The following is a 14,333-nucleotide window of genomic DNA, read 5'->3' on the forward strand; positions in this document are numbered from 1 at the left end:
ATAACAGGGTCAGCGTGTGCCCCCAGCCCCTCCCCCTCCCCCTCCCCCACCCACTGGGTGGCGCCCAGCGCTCAACTGAGCCTCCAATCTGGAATGCTAATCTGCTATCCCCAGGCCCACTGTCCTCTTCCCAGACCCTGCTCCTAAGTGTGGGGCCACAGCCAGGGGAGATGGGGAGCCCACCCCCACCAGGCCCACTCCACGGCACCCACGGGGAAGCTCGAGCGGGCCCACAGCTCTGCAGCTGACCCTCCCTCCTGCCTTCTCATTATTTTGGACCAAGATACAAGTCTGCAGCCCTATCAGCAAAGTCAGGGCTCCTGCAGACGGCGAAGGACCTCATTCTCCCTACAAGCACAGCTGTCCCCGCCTTGGTGAGCGATTCTGCTCTTCTAGATGACAGAGGAGGGGAGGACGTGGAGGAAAAGAAAATTCCCGGAGAAAACTCACCGTCAAGCACAGCTAGGTGCCCAGACGGTGCTCCGCCTGTCCTGTCTGCCATTTCACCCCATCTGCACAGAAAGTAGCTATTAGCCTATCTCATTTCCAGAGAGGGAACCGGAGGCTCCAAGATGCGAACAAAGAACTAGTCCTCAGAGGTAGCCCAGAGATGCGTGGTGGCCTGTGTGGCCTGGGGCTGCCTCCATGGGGCGGGTTCTTCCTCTCCAGAGCTGCAGACCGGCCCACCCTCTCCCCTCCCGCAGCTCAGGGGGACCCACTGCAGCAGCTGGGACCACGTAGCCTGCGTTGACCCGTGGGCGCCGTGGTCCCTGAGGACTCCAGCACAACACTCTCCACCCGCAGGCGAGCCGCTCTTCCAGGGGGCACTGCTGCTGGGAACGGCGGTGGGGAGTTGGGGTTGCCCGGAAGGCTTGGTCAGGACAACCTCCTCCTCACAGGCATGACACCCTTAGGGTGTTCCCGTAGGAGGCCAGCTGGAGGAGTTTCAGGGGACCATGCCTGGCTCTAGAGGATGCCCTTTCCTGAAAAGCCGGGAGGCCTTGGGAAGGCCTGCACAGCGTCAGCAGGGCCCTACTGCTCCACCCAGGCTGGGGTGTGCTCTCCTGCCGGCCACGGGCGGGGAGGAAACAGAGATTGTTAAAACCAGAGCAAACAGGGCAGGCTTAGCTGTGATTGAGCTCCTGTCTTTAGCAGGCCGGCAGAGGGGGGTTTTTTGCAGGTCCTGGGAGGCCGCTGCTGTCTTCCTGAGATGCAGGGAGGCTGGAGGAAAGAGGCCTTCACAACTGCAGGGATTCAGTCCCCTTGTTGACCGGCTCCCCCTTTGGGGATGCCCCAGCCTCCTGTCAGCCTTGAATACATCTAGTGATGAGAGGTTCATCCCCGTGAGAAAGCTCTGATGATTAGCAAGCTCTCCCTTGTTGTGTTGAGCTAGGATCACCATCCCTGCGCTTCTCATCATCTGCCCTCTGGGGCTGTGAAGTTGCTCCCCTTTCCCCAGGAAGGCCTTGCAAAAATAGAGTCCTGTGTCCAGACGATGGGATCCAGGCATGCTTTCAAATGCTAGAACTGAGGGGACAGCCGCAGAAAGAATTAGACAATTCAAAATGACACTGCACTGGTTGATAACACCCTACCCAAGCTCTGCCCTCGTGACGCCGTGCCTCAGAGACACCTGCGGGTGAGGTGCCATTCACACAGGGGCTCTTTATTTAATGAACAAGAGCAGAACCTTTTACTGCCCAGCCTGTGTGGACTCTGGAGGAAAGGTTCTCACATGTCCAGTAAACAGAAGGTCTTTCTTTGACAGCAACTGGACATTGCATCGTTTACCAGGTTTCTTGGATTCCTCAGGCCAGAAACCTGAGGGCCTGGAGACTTGTCCCATTCCACAGCCCCCCAGCCCCTCATGAACAATCCTCTCATCCCCACCCTAGCCAGGTCTCATTCCTGCCCACTTCTGTCCATCCTTAAGGCCGCCACCCTAACCTGTCTGTGCCCCTTAACTCTCACCTCCTAACTGTGCTCCCCACCCCCAATCCCTCCTCCACTTAGAAGCCAGAGTGCAGGTCAGATGCCGTCACTCACATGTGCAAACCTAGTGATGGTTGTCAGTGCGTTTCAAATCACCACATTCCTCACCATGGGCTACAAGGCCCTTCAACACCGGGTGCTGAGGCACCTCCCTGACCACGGGCCTTCCAGAAGCATGTCAAACTTTTTCCTGCCGTGGGGCCTTTGCACTTGCTGGTCCTTCTCCCTGCAGCGTTTCCTTGCTCTTCACACGCCTGGTTCTTTCTCAGCTAGAGTGCCATCTTCTCTGAAAAACCTCCCCTGACTGCCCTTTCGAAATCAGGTTCCCTTTCCCACCCTCTGTCATAGACCCTTTTCCATTTCATCTATACCACTTAATGTATTTACTCATTCACTCATATTCACTTATGGTTGTCTGTCTGCCTCACTCACATGTAAGCTCCAGGAGAATACAGACCCTGTTTGTCTTGCCCACCACCCCCTGGACCTGCTGCGCCCCACGTTGAGCCTGGCACCTGTAGGCACACAGAGAACATTGGTTGGGTGATCAATAACACCATTACCCCCGTGGTCTCCAGGAGTGTTGGGAATCCGGCTGTCCTTGGAAACAGCGAGATGAATGAGAAAACCACTCACCAGACTCCTGAACCCCCTCAGAGGAGGAATGCATAAGAAAAACTGGCCAGTTCTGATTCATCCATTCGTATATCCACTTATTCACTCCTTTACAAAATCTGAGTGCTTCCTGATAGCTGGAAACTGCTCTAGGGACGGACACCTCAGTGAGCTATACCCAAGTCCCTACTTCAAGGACCTTACACTCCCACAATCAACATTTGATTATCAACAAGTAAACAAAACGATGTCCACTGAGCGCTTTAGAAGCACCGGCAGCCAAGAAGTCCATCGACAGATGAATGGATAAAGAAGATGTGGTATATATATACAATGGAATATTATGCAGCCATCAAAAGGAATGAAATCTTGCCATTTGCAACACCGTGGATGGACCTGGAGGGTATTATGCTGAGTGAAATAAGTCAATCAGAGAAAGACATGTATCATATGACCTCACTGATATGAGGAATTCTTAATCTCAGGAAACAAACTGAGGGTTGCTGGAGTGGTGGGGGGGTGGGAGGGATGGGGTGGCTGGGTGACAGACATTGGGGAGGGTAAGTGCTATGGTGAATGCTGTGAATTGTGTAAGACTGTTGAATCACAGATCAGTACCTCTGAAACAAATAATGCAATATATGTTAAGAAAAAAAAAAAGAAGATAGCAGGAGGGGAAGAATGAAGGGGGGAAAATCGGAAGGGGAGACGAACCATGAGAGACTATGGACTCTGAGAAACAAACTGAGGATTCTAGAGGGGAGGGGGTGGGGAGATGGGTTAGCCTGGTGATGGGTATCAAAGAGGGCATGTTCTGCATGGAGCACTGGGTGTTATACGCAAACAATGAATCATGGAACACTACATCAGAAACTAATGATGTAATGTATGGTGATTAACATAACATAATAATTTTAAAAAAAAAGAAGAAGAAGCACCGGCAGCCCCTGCCTTCTGGCGCACCCGCATAAAGGCAGCTGCAGAGACTCCTTCCCTAGAGCATGAGGACAACCCTGTCCCACCTTCCGTTAAATATCCACATGCTGGGGCATCTGGGTGGCTCAGTCGTTAAGGGACTGCCTTCGGCTCAGGTCACGATCTCAGGGTCCTGGGATCGAGCCCCGCATCGGGCTCCCTGCTCCGCGGGAAGCCTGCTTCCTCTCCCACTCCCCCTGCTTGTGTTCCCTCTCTCGCTGTGTCTCTCTCTGTCAAATAAATAAATAAAATCTTAAAATAAATAAATAAATAAATATCCACCTGCTGGATCTGCTTCCTTAAAACGAGGGGCGCCTGCAAACCAACACCTTCCCAGGTAGACCTGTTTTATGGCTCAGGAAACGGGACTCCACCGTGACACAGCTTGTGAAAACCAAACCAAAACAAACAAACAAACAAAAACCTCTGCAGTGAGTAAACACAAATAGAACTGGGGCGCCTGGCTGGCTCAGTCTGTGGAGCATGCGACTCTTGATCTCAGGGTCCTGAGTTCAAGTCCCACGTTGGGTGTTCAGCTTACTTACTAAATAGATGAATACATACATAAATAGAAACAAACAGAATTGCAATAAATTTGTGATACCTGGTTTGGAGGCTAAGATGACCAAAAATAACAAAGGCACTCGCACACATCTAGGTGACAAAGTCACCTAGGGTGTGTCTGTGTGTGCCAGGCCAGTGCAGCTGGGCTGGCTGGGCCTTCCTGGGGTGGTATGCTTCCAGAGGGCTGGCATGTACTTGGGTGGAGCACCTCTCTCTCTTACTGGTAGCACACAGTTTCTTATCTCTTCCCCCTTCACTTGTTCACTCATCAAACTTGGGCATCCCCTCCTTGATCCAAGTCCTTGGTAGGCTCAGAGGTGGGCGCCATGAGACAGGGAGGGTAAGGAGAGTCCTTATGTCAGACAGTTCAAGTCCCTGGTTTCTGCCTTGGGGAGCACAGCCCCACGTACCTGCTGCCCAGGGAGATAGATGTTCTAGATGCCCGCACTTCCTCAGCCTTCTTCCACCCAAGCACCAGATGTGGTCACTTCTACTTCTTAACTAGCTCGGATCCTCTCCTTACCTCCTGCAGGCCCCCGAGGGCAGCCCTTTGTCCCTCTCCTGGGTTGCTGCAAAGCCTCCCCCAGCCTCTGGGTCCTACCACCTCCTCCATCCTCCAGAGGCCCTCTATCCCGCCACTTCCCACCAAAGGCGCACAGGCCTCGGAGAGCCTGTCCCATGCCCGTGCCCGCCTGTCTGGCCCCACGGCAGCCCCTCCCTCCACACCGGACAGGATGAGGCACTTGCCTCCAGAGGCTCCAAGGGCACCTCTTGTGACCCGGTGTCCCCTGCAGAGCGCTACACGGTGCCTAGAGCCCTACCGGTGACACCCTGGGCCAAGGGGACCCGTCCGAGTTTTTCCTCCTCCCCGAGCTGGGTAACCATGTGGTGGCAGACGAGGCCCCGCAGAAGGAGCCAGCCCGAGCCCAGCGCCGGCAGCAGCTGGTGTCGCCATGGAAACCGCGCCCCGCGCCACCCGGGGCCTGGCCTTTTCACTCTGCCTTTTTGGCAGGCTTCCTCAACCACCCTGAAGCCCATTCACCCCAGGGGAGCCAGGGCCTTGCCCCTGCCCCCCACTGCCCTTGGTCCTCTTTGGCCAGCTCTACCTCCCCTTCCTCTCCTTCCCAGCCACCCTCCCCTCTGCAGCCTTTGCCAGAGCGCTGGGAGGGGGAAAGCTGGGCCAAGGAAGGACTCAGATTTTCAATTCGAAGCAGATTTCCCCTCCACAGGCAGCGAGCCCTTTCATGCATTTTTTCCCCTATTATCATAAACGCAGGAACTTGCATTAGGATGAATGAGCAGAAACTCCTGTCTTTGTCAGAGCCTTGGCAGAATGCCAGGCATAGAATGACCTAAAACATTCAGAATTAAATGGAGCTGGAGAGGGGGTGGAGATCCCTCGTCGTGAGAAATGGACTGGTGGGGGTTGGTGGGGGTGGCCCTTGTCTCTAATTATAATAAGAGTGTTCACCATGTGCCCAGACCCTGTGCGCAGCCCTTCTCACCAGATTCTGGCTTAATCTGCACAAAACTCCTATGCCCTGTTTCTCCCTCCTGCTTGTGTAGACGATGAAACCGAATCAGTGGTATCAAGGCACAGCCCCCAAGATCACACAGCAAATGAGTGAAGGAGTGGGATTTGAACCCTTCAAACTCTGCAGCCTGGACCACAACTTCAAGGTCACCTTCCTTCGGGCTGGTTCAAGGCTCTGCCTCCCAGTCCCCGGCCCCCAGGCCCTCCAGCCGGGCTTCCTACCCTGTTCCTCCCTTCACTCCTCAGCCTCCCTCATTTCCATTTGTCAGCGTGGTTTTGCAAATCAGACTGATTTAACTACCTTCTGCTCCCAAATTACATTTAGAGAGGAGACCCCCCCAGGCAGAGGGAAGAGAGGCTCTTGGAGACCCAGTCAGAGCGTGTCTCTGCCTCCTGGAGGGCAGCTCCGAGCGCATGTTTGTCTCTGGTGCCCAGACTCTGACCCAGAGCAAGTGCTCAGCAAGTGTCTACTGCGTGCTGTGCGGAATGTTCCATGTCCCCCCCTCCAGGCTCAGAGTCCACCCTCTTCTAGCCTTTCTGTGGCCCGGAGCCTGACCACTGAAGGACTGTGTCTCAGAGCTCTTTTGCTGTCTGGCTTCAGGATGGCTTCAGCCAACGGGAAGCTGCAGCAGAAGGTAAAAGGCAGGAGAAGGACATGGGGGTCTTTATTCCCCACTCGCTTGGAGCCAGGGGTTGGCAGTGGCTACTTTCCTCCGCCCCAGACCACAGCTCCTGTCCTGTCATCCTATCCTACAGCTCGGCTGGGCCACGCTCCCTCAGACCCAGCCCCTGCCCTGTTGTCAGCTCTGGGAGGCTTCACCGTTCCTTGCTAATTCTCCTTACCTTGTCTACAACGTGTGCAACTGCCCCGGACCAGCCCATTCCCTTCCAGGACAGGGACAGATGGGAGCTTCTGCTCCCTGCCGCGCCCTCTCGTAGGTGGCAGGGGTATAGCAGGGAACAAAACAAACAAAAACCTGCTCTGGTAGAACTGGCATGGAGGAAGACAGCCAGTGGCCAAACAGAACAGACCCTAAGTTAGGAAGTGGTAAGTGCTGGGAATGAGGGAGCACATGGATGAAGGAGTGGAAGAACATAATCACTTAGGGCTCACGACTAGACTTTAGAGATGGTCTAGTCTAAGTCCCCCACTCTACAAACGAAGGGAAGGAGGCTCAGAGAGGATGCTCAAGGATGCACAGTGGTGAGTTACTGGTAAAAGCTGGGGTGCTTCCAGCCGTCCTTGACTCTGCCATGGCCATGGCCAGAGGGGTGCAGCTCAGCCCACGGAAGAGGCAAAAGCCTTTGAAGTTCCTTCTGGTTCTTTGCTTTCTTTAAGGACCATCTTCCAGAAACAACAGTAAGAGCAGCCATGGTTTGCTGGAAAGCTCGGACCGCAGGGAAGGTGTCAGCTGGCAGGGACAATGGGAATGCCTCTGTTCCACCTTGGGGGTACCTCACCACCCACCTGCACAGAGGACACCGTGGGCCCTGGAGCCCCCGGGACACAGGTGGGGGAGAGGCTTGTGGAGCAGGGTACTGGGGCTGTCCAGTGGGGGATGAGGGTTGGGGGGGAGGGCTTGCCCTGTAGGCCTGGCGGTTTGGGAAGGGTATTGTTCTCGTGTTGCTGACCAAGCCCCAGCCCACGTGCAGGACTTGGCTGGGAATCTGCAGCTGCCCTGGCTGACTGGGTCATCCGTTTCCCACCCGGCTTACCATCCTGGCACGCCCCCAGCGCCCTACTGGGTGGAGGGAAACCACAGTAATCATGTATTGAGCCTGCAATATGCCAACCGCAGTTCATGCAGTATCTCAATATGTGATCGTCTTTGCCACTGTCCTATGAGATGAGTTCTTCTCCCCATTTTGCAGATGGGGAAAAAAGCTCATCAGAGTTGTGTGACTTACCCAGGGCCAGAGAGTGGGAGGATTCAACTCAGACTTGTCTAACAGGAAAGCCTAGGTTCTTGCCCCATAAGCCTCAGAGACTCCTACCAGGGGCTTCTGGGAATCTGCCAGCGCAGCCCCCCAACCGGCCCAGAGCATGCGCTGCAGGTCGTACCCGTCTCCCCTCTGCCCCACCTCCTCGGCATCGGCCACCCCCTTGGCCTGCAGAGTCTTGGGCCCGTGCCCAGCTCGGCTTCTCTGCCATGTGGCCCTGCACCAGGCTCTTGGCCCCCAGGCCAGGCTGGGGTTGCCATGGTAATGCCTTACCCTTGGACTGCTGTGTGAGCCCGAAAGCCACTGGAATGTCTCAGAAATCCCACCCTTCAGGCCAGCATCCAAACTGCCTCTCCCAGACGGCCACTCTCATTATGAGCAACAGGAAAATCTTTTCAGGTCGTGTCCTGATTTTCAGTTTGGAAAACAGATGGGCCCCACTGCAAGGCCCCCGTACGCCCTTTCTTTCCCTTTTCCCTTCCATGCCGTCCTCTCTTTCTCCCTGCGCCCAGCACTGGGTGGTGGTTATGGGCACAGCCAGAGCCTGAGCTCGGATTTCAGTTCCTCCACTTTCCAGCCCTTTGACCTTGGACTCATCCTTGGGGCTTGATTTCTTTGTCCTTCCTGGGGATGACTAATGGTACCCACGTCCTTGACTTTTGTGCAGATTACAGAAATGTTCTGAGTCAGAATCAGTGCCACCTTCTCAGCCAGGCCTTCCCCACCCTCCCTATTTCAAATTACAAACCTGTCCGGACTCCAGCACCCCATGCCCCTGTCCCTCCTTTATCACCATCCGCATACCACTTGGCCTATGTCTTCTGGTTGTTGACTGTTTTCCCTCCACTAGAATAGTAAGCTCCATGAAGGCAAGGATTTTTATTTATTTATTTATCTTATTTTAATTTTTTTAAAGATTTTGTTTATTTATTTGACAGAGAGAGAGACAGCGAGAGAGGGAACACAAGCAGGGGGAGTGGGAGAGGGAGAAGCAGGCTTCCCGCGGAGCAGGGAGCCCGACGCGGGGCTCGATCCCAGGACCCTGGGATCATGACCTGAGCCGAAGGCAGATGCTTAACAACTGAGCCACCCAGGCGCTCCAAGGATTTTTTTTAAATGTTTCCCTAGCTGTGTCCCCTGTGTCTAGAACAGTGCCTGCGCACAGAGGACATTAAAAACTATTTGTGGAATAAAGAGATGGACGGAGACAGACAGGCCAATGGCACCGGATTTTTCGCGGGCTGTTCAGAGGTACCCAGAGCTCTGCCGGGTGGCCAGAGCACCTGGCATGGGGCCTGGCCTGTGGTTAGTGCTTGAGGTTGGCCCATGCTCTCGTCTTGTTCCTCTCACTTTCCTCCACCCACACCCATACCTTGGGCCTCCCAGCGACACCTTCGGGAAGCCCTGCCGGGGAGCCCTCAGAGGAAAGCCTTGGCTGAGGTAGCATCCTGAGCCAGCAGCGGCCACTCCAGCTGCTGACACACCCCACAGGGCCAACCTCTCATCCACGAGGGAGGTTGAGTCAGGACAGAAGACTGGGGAACGGTGGCCTCAGGGCACTCTCTTGCTGCCCAGGCAGGCTGCTCCACCCGGGACTGCGGCAGGAAGGACCCCAGGCACAGGGCCAGCCCCGGGCTGGGCAAGGGGCGCAGGGCAGGGCACCTGGGGGCAAACAGCTGCCCTTCCTTCCTGGGGTTCCCCCCTGCAGACAGCTGGCAGACTGCGGCTCCCCAGGGCTGCTTCCCCGCCCCCCCCCCCCCCAGGACCATTTTCACTTTCTGTTTTCTCCAACAAAGCAGGAACAGCTAGGCCAGGGGCTGCTGCGTCGGCTCATGGAGATGGGGTGTGGGCTGGGGCGTTGGAAAGACGGGCCCCTGGGCATGGAGAGAAAGTGGGTTCAGCAGCGTTCTGTGCTCCACACCTCTGTGAGTGAATCTCAGCTGATGAGAGTCCCTTACATTTCTCCGGCAGGGATACTTTCCAAAGCATCGTCATGGTGATCATCTTACTGGATCCTCATTCTGGGATGGCGGCGATGGAAAGGACAGGAGTCAACAAACAAAAAGAAAAAAAAAGATGTCTACCAGTTTAGAGGCCACCGAAGCCACAGAGCCAGGATGAGAGCGCTTTGTAGTGTGTCCCTTTTGCCAAACTTCCCCACTGTCCCCAGAGATCCACCTTTGAGCAGGGGAGCCCTGCTCAATCCCTCTCCACCTAGGAGGAAACTGAGGCACAGGGCCTGGCAGGACCTGGAGTGGAAACATGACTGGCATCTTCCAGACACTCCTAAGAAAAGGACTTCTCCATTTCTGGATTCTCTGGCATGAGAATGTGTCTTAGGAGCTGGCATGGGGAGGAAATGACCTTGGGATGGCAGGGGGTGGGGGGGACCCAGAGCCTTCAAGCACCTGGAAGAAAGAGTGTCTTCATTTTCATTTTCTAGAGAGTAAACAACTAGCCCGAAGACACGGAGCTAGCAACCGAGAGAGCAGGACTTCTCAGCCAGGCCTGGATTATTCCACAGCCTTCGGGCTGGTCTCAGGGGCGGTGGGCTGATTACCCCTACTGTAGCCCCTACCCCCCAGGCCCCCAGCACACGAGCACTCCCCTCAGGCTCTGGCCCTCTCCTTGCCCGCGTGTCCCTAAGGAGACATGTGCTTTTGAGTCCCACATTCCTGTTCAGGCCTGCCCTCCTCCTCACACTCCCATAGGAAATGTTCCTGAACACCACCATGTCCCAGATGCTCTGCTGGGGACTAGGGACACGGCAAGGTCACACAAGACAGAAAAGGTCTTTGCTATCCGGAAGCTTTTATGGAGGGAAGGGCGTGGACAGACAGCAAAGGAGTAAGCAAATAAAAAAGATAAGCCCAGATAGCCACAAATGTTATAAAGGAGCTAACACGGACTAATTGCACGGACAGTGACGGGCGGTAGGATGTCAGGGACAATCTCTCTGAGAAGGTGAGAGTTTCTCTCATTTCTGCTGAGATTAGGGCCAGTCATGCAAAGCTGGGGGTGGGGACAAAGGAGGTGGAAACAAGGCCAGGGTAGGGCTGAGTGCCAGGGACGTCCCGGGTCCCATGTGGCCCTCGTGTCGTTTTGAACAGTTCCTCCTTCCACAGCCCAGAGTGGCCCATTTGAAAGATGTTACCGACAAGGGGTCGAATTTATTTTAAGTGCAGTGGGAAGCCATTGGAGGAAATCATGTGATTGTTGTCTTGAAAAAGACCTTGCTGACTGCTTCCTGAAGAATAAATTACAAGGGCAAGAGAGCAGAAGAGCCAGGCCAGGGGGAGGTTGCGACCACCCAGGCCTGCCGTGATGTCCCCTTTCACTAGATGCCCGTGTGGACGTTAGGCTGTGGAGAAGAGTGCTTATGAAGGACCCCGAAGATCTCCCCGCCCAGACTCAGGCCCTGAGCCAGCCTCAGAGCTCGGGGTCCATTGTCTGTTCTTGCTGGTGCAGCCCAGACAGTGGGAAGGGCCAAGGGCCAAGGGCCAGCCCCCTGCTTCTGTCCCACCTGGGTCCAGGCCGCGCACCGGTCAGGGCCCACCCCGCCTCCTTGCAGGAAGCCGGCCGGCAGCATCTGCTGTGTGACCTTGGGCTGCAAAGTCCGGCTTTGCAAAGGCAAAGTGAGTCACTTCCTCCCCGGGGCCTCCCCCTGAGCGGGCAGCCCGAGGCCGCGCCCTGCCCCCTCGCCCCGGCCCGGGCCTGGCGCTGGCACGCAGGCGCTCCGCATGCTAAGTGCTCTCGCCCAGCCCGCCGCCCCGGAGGCTCATTTGTCACCCGCTGCTGACTCAGCACTTCTGGGGAAGGCTTTTCCCTTCGCCTTAGAGGAGGAGGCCGGGAAATGCAGCGGCCCTGGCTCTTCCTCCCCTTTGCTCCAGATTGTGTGTGTGTGTGTGGTGGGGCGGGTCTGTGGATGAGTCTGAGCATCACTGGGTCTGTGTGGGTCTCTCATGTGTATCTCATGCGATTTCTGGGTCCGTGTGTGTCTTCTGTGTGCAGCTGGGTCTGTGCGTGTGGCTTTTATGTGCGTGCCGGTCCTGTGGGTCTTTGGCTGTCTGCCAGCCTCTTTCCTGTGTGTCTGCGTGTTGTCTGTTTGCATGTGTCTGTGTGCGTGTGTGGTATGTGTGTCTGGGTGAGTGTGCGCGTGCTTCCCCATCACGCACGCTGCAGGTCTTTGCCTCCTCCCTCCCGCAGCCCTGCACGCTCCCCTCGGACCTCGCCTCGCTCAGAGTGAGCCCCACCTCTCCTCCCCAGGTACCCCCGGCTCCTGCCTGCACGCTCTGTGTCCTGGATTAAAAGCACAGGCTCGGCAATCAGACAGATCTACGTTTCAACCTTGGTTCTGCCCTTGCCGGCTGAGTGATGTGGATTGAGATACTTACCTTTTGAGCCTCAGTTTCTTCACTTATAAAATAGAAGTGATCCTATCTCTCCCCCCCCCCCCCCCCCCCCCAAACTACCCCCCCCCCCCCCCCCCCCCCCCCCCCCCCCGAGAGCATCTCGTGATGGAGTCTGGCATATCGCACGCTGCAAAGGGGGCCTGTTGTTTCTTCTTAAAGCAATGGGCCCAGTGGCAGGCACACAGCCAGGGTCTAATGAGCAGCACTTAAGAACAAAAGCGCTGAGGCCGTCTCCTTGGCTGCGGGGGACGGGAGGGGTGTGGGAGCCAGTGACCTGGATTGGGAGCTGGGCAGGAGCAACCTGCATGACAGCCACTGCAAGGAGAGACAAGTGGTGACCTGATTTAGTGCTGCCTTGGGCAGCCAAGGAAGCCAGGGAGGAAGTCACAGGAGAGAGGCTTGGAGCGGCTGGGCCCTGCCCTGCCCTGCCCCAGACCAAATACACCCCCAGCCCCGGCGAGTGCCCAAGGGGAGCAGGACAGCTCCTCTAGCCCCAACCCCAGAACAGCCTCGTGCTGCGTCCCTAGGAGCCCACTCACATCCACTTGTTTGGATCTTCTTAACAACCCTGGCAAGGAGTTTCTTAGCATCCCCATTTTGCAGCTGGGACAACTGAAGCTTTGGGAGGTCAAGTTCCAAGGTCACGGGACTAACATGCGTCAGAGAGAACCCTGGCATTCCAACTTGCAGTCCAGTGCCCCCCGGATGTCTACACCGCCCACCCTCTTCCTGCACACACACGTATGCCCCAGCACACACCCGGGTGGTCCCTCCCTCCCTGCCCACGGGCAGGGCTCCCACGCAGATTGGCACCACACCCTCCCCAGCGCCAGCTCCTGGAGCAAATCCTTCCCAGAGCCTGCCAAGCCCTGTTCCCCTTCATTGAAAGTAGAACTGTATTCAGAAGGGTTAGTATTTCTTGTCTCAAGGCCTGCAGTGTGGATTCTCATTCCATCCTTTTGCTATCTCGAGCAAGAGACGCAAACCAGCTTGGGAGCATGGATCGGGCAGCCCCGTACTTCAAAGTCGCTGCCTAGGCTTGGACTAGAAAGCAAACCAGGGAGCCAGGCAGGTGGGAGCAGGGAGAGTAGGGGCTTGGAGGGCAGGAGACCCCAGTTCATGCTTCTGCTGCTAACTAGCTGTGAGGCCTTGGGCAAATCACTACCCCCTCTCTGGGCCTGAGAGTCCACATCTATAAAATGGAGGTGGCTCTCAGGTTTCTTCACAGCTCACACACTGTCCCAGGTGCTACTAACCCTGGATCATGGCTAGGTCTATGCTATCGGATGCTACCGAAGCCCTAGATGGCAGCGGAGACCCACCAGTACCACGCCCCCACCCCCCGGCCCCCGCCTCCAGCTCTCCCTGGGAAAACCAGCCCACAAGAGAGAGGACTTAGAAAAAGTCCAAAGTATAAGGGAGTACCAGACACCTTCTTTTATTCCTGCTCCAGGGGATCTAGCACCGAGGTGGAGACAGAATATTGGGTTCTCTGCTGAGCTCTGACCTGGATCTGTAGGTGAAGACAGGAGTCATTTCTGCTTTGGGGGCCTGTGACTCGTGGAGGGAAAAGGGACGATAAGCATCTCTGGCCTTCCTGATTCACAGGGTTATCCGAGCATGAGGTGGGGCCCCTTGCAAAGCAGACATGCCCATTTCTGTCCAGACATAGTCCAGGCGGGCAGTGGGCGGCTGCAGGCTGTCCTTACATGGGGCTGAAGGGGCCCAGCCACTCAGTGACTCACTCACTTACCCAGCCAGCAGCAACCCGGGGCCCCACCCTTCCCTTCTCCTGCTACCCGCAAAAGCCCCTTAACACTGTCACACTGAGAGCAAGGTAGAGAAAGGCATTTCCAAAGGCTGGTGGATGGCAACCGGGAAATAAACGGAAGGCCATGTGATCACTTAATTATCCAGCTCTGGAGCCACCTACCTCTGGGCTTTCTGGTGTGTGATTTGATTAACCCCTTATGGTTTAAGTATTTTATTCTTGCAGTATTCTTGCAGTATTCTTCAGCGGAAAGCAGCCCACAGATAAGAACCTGGTGGGTCTCCTGGGAGCTTAAGCTTATCTCAGTCTGCCAGGAACAGGGTCTGGGGGCATCAGAGGAAGGCTGAGCGGAACAGATCTGGTAACCTGATGATGGTGGTGACTTGGGGACTATAGGTCTGGTACAGGCTGTATTCGTAAGAACATGGAGGGAAGTAACTCATCAGGAAAACTGGGGCCAAATTCCAGCTGTCAGGAGTTGAAGACCCAGGAGAGTGAAGAACCGATTCCTCCCTCTAGAGCAGCGTTC

Source organism: Phoca vitulina, unplaced genomic scaffold, assembly GCF_004348235.1.
Source record: "Phoca vitulina isolate PV1807 unplaced genomic scaffold, GSC_HSeal_1.0 scaffold7, whole genome shotgun sequence".
Classification (NCBI taxonomy): Eukaryota; Metazoa; Chordata; class Mammalia; order Carnivora; family Phocidae; genus Phoca; species Phoca vitulina.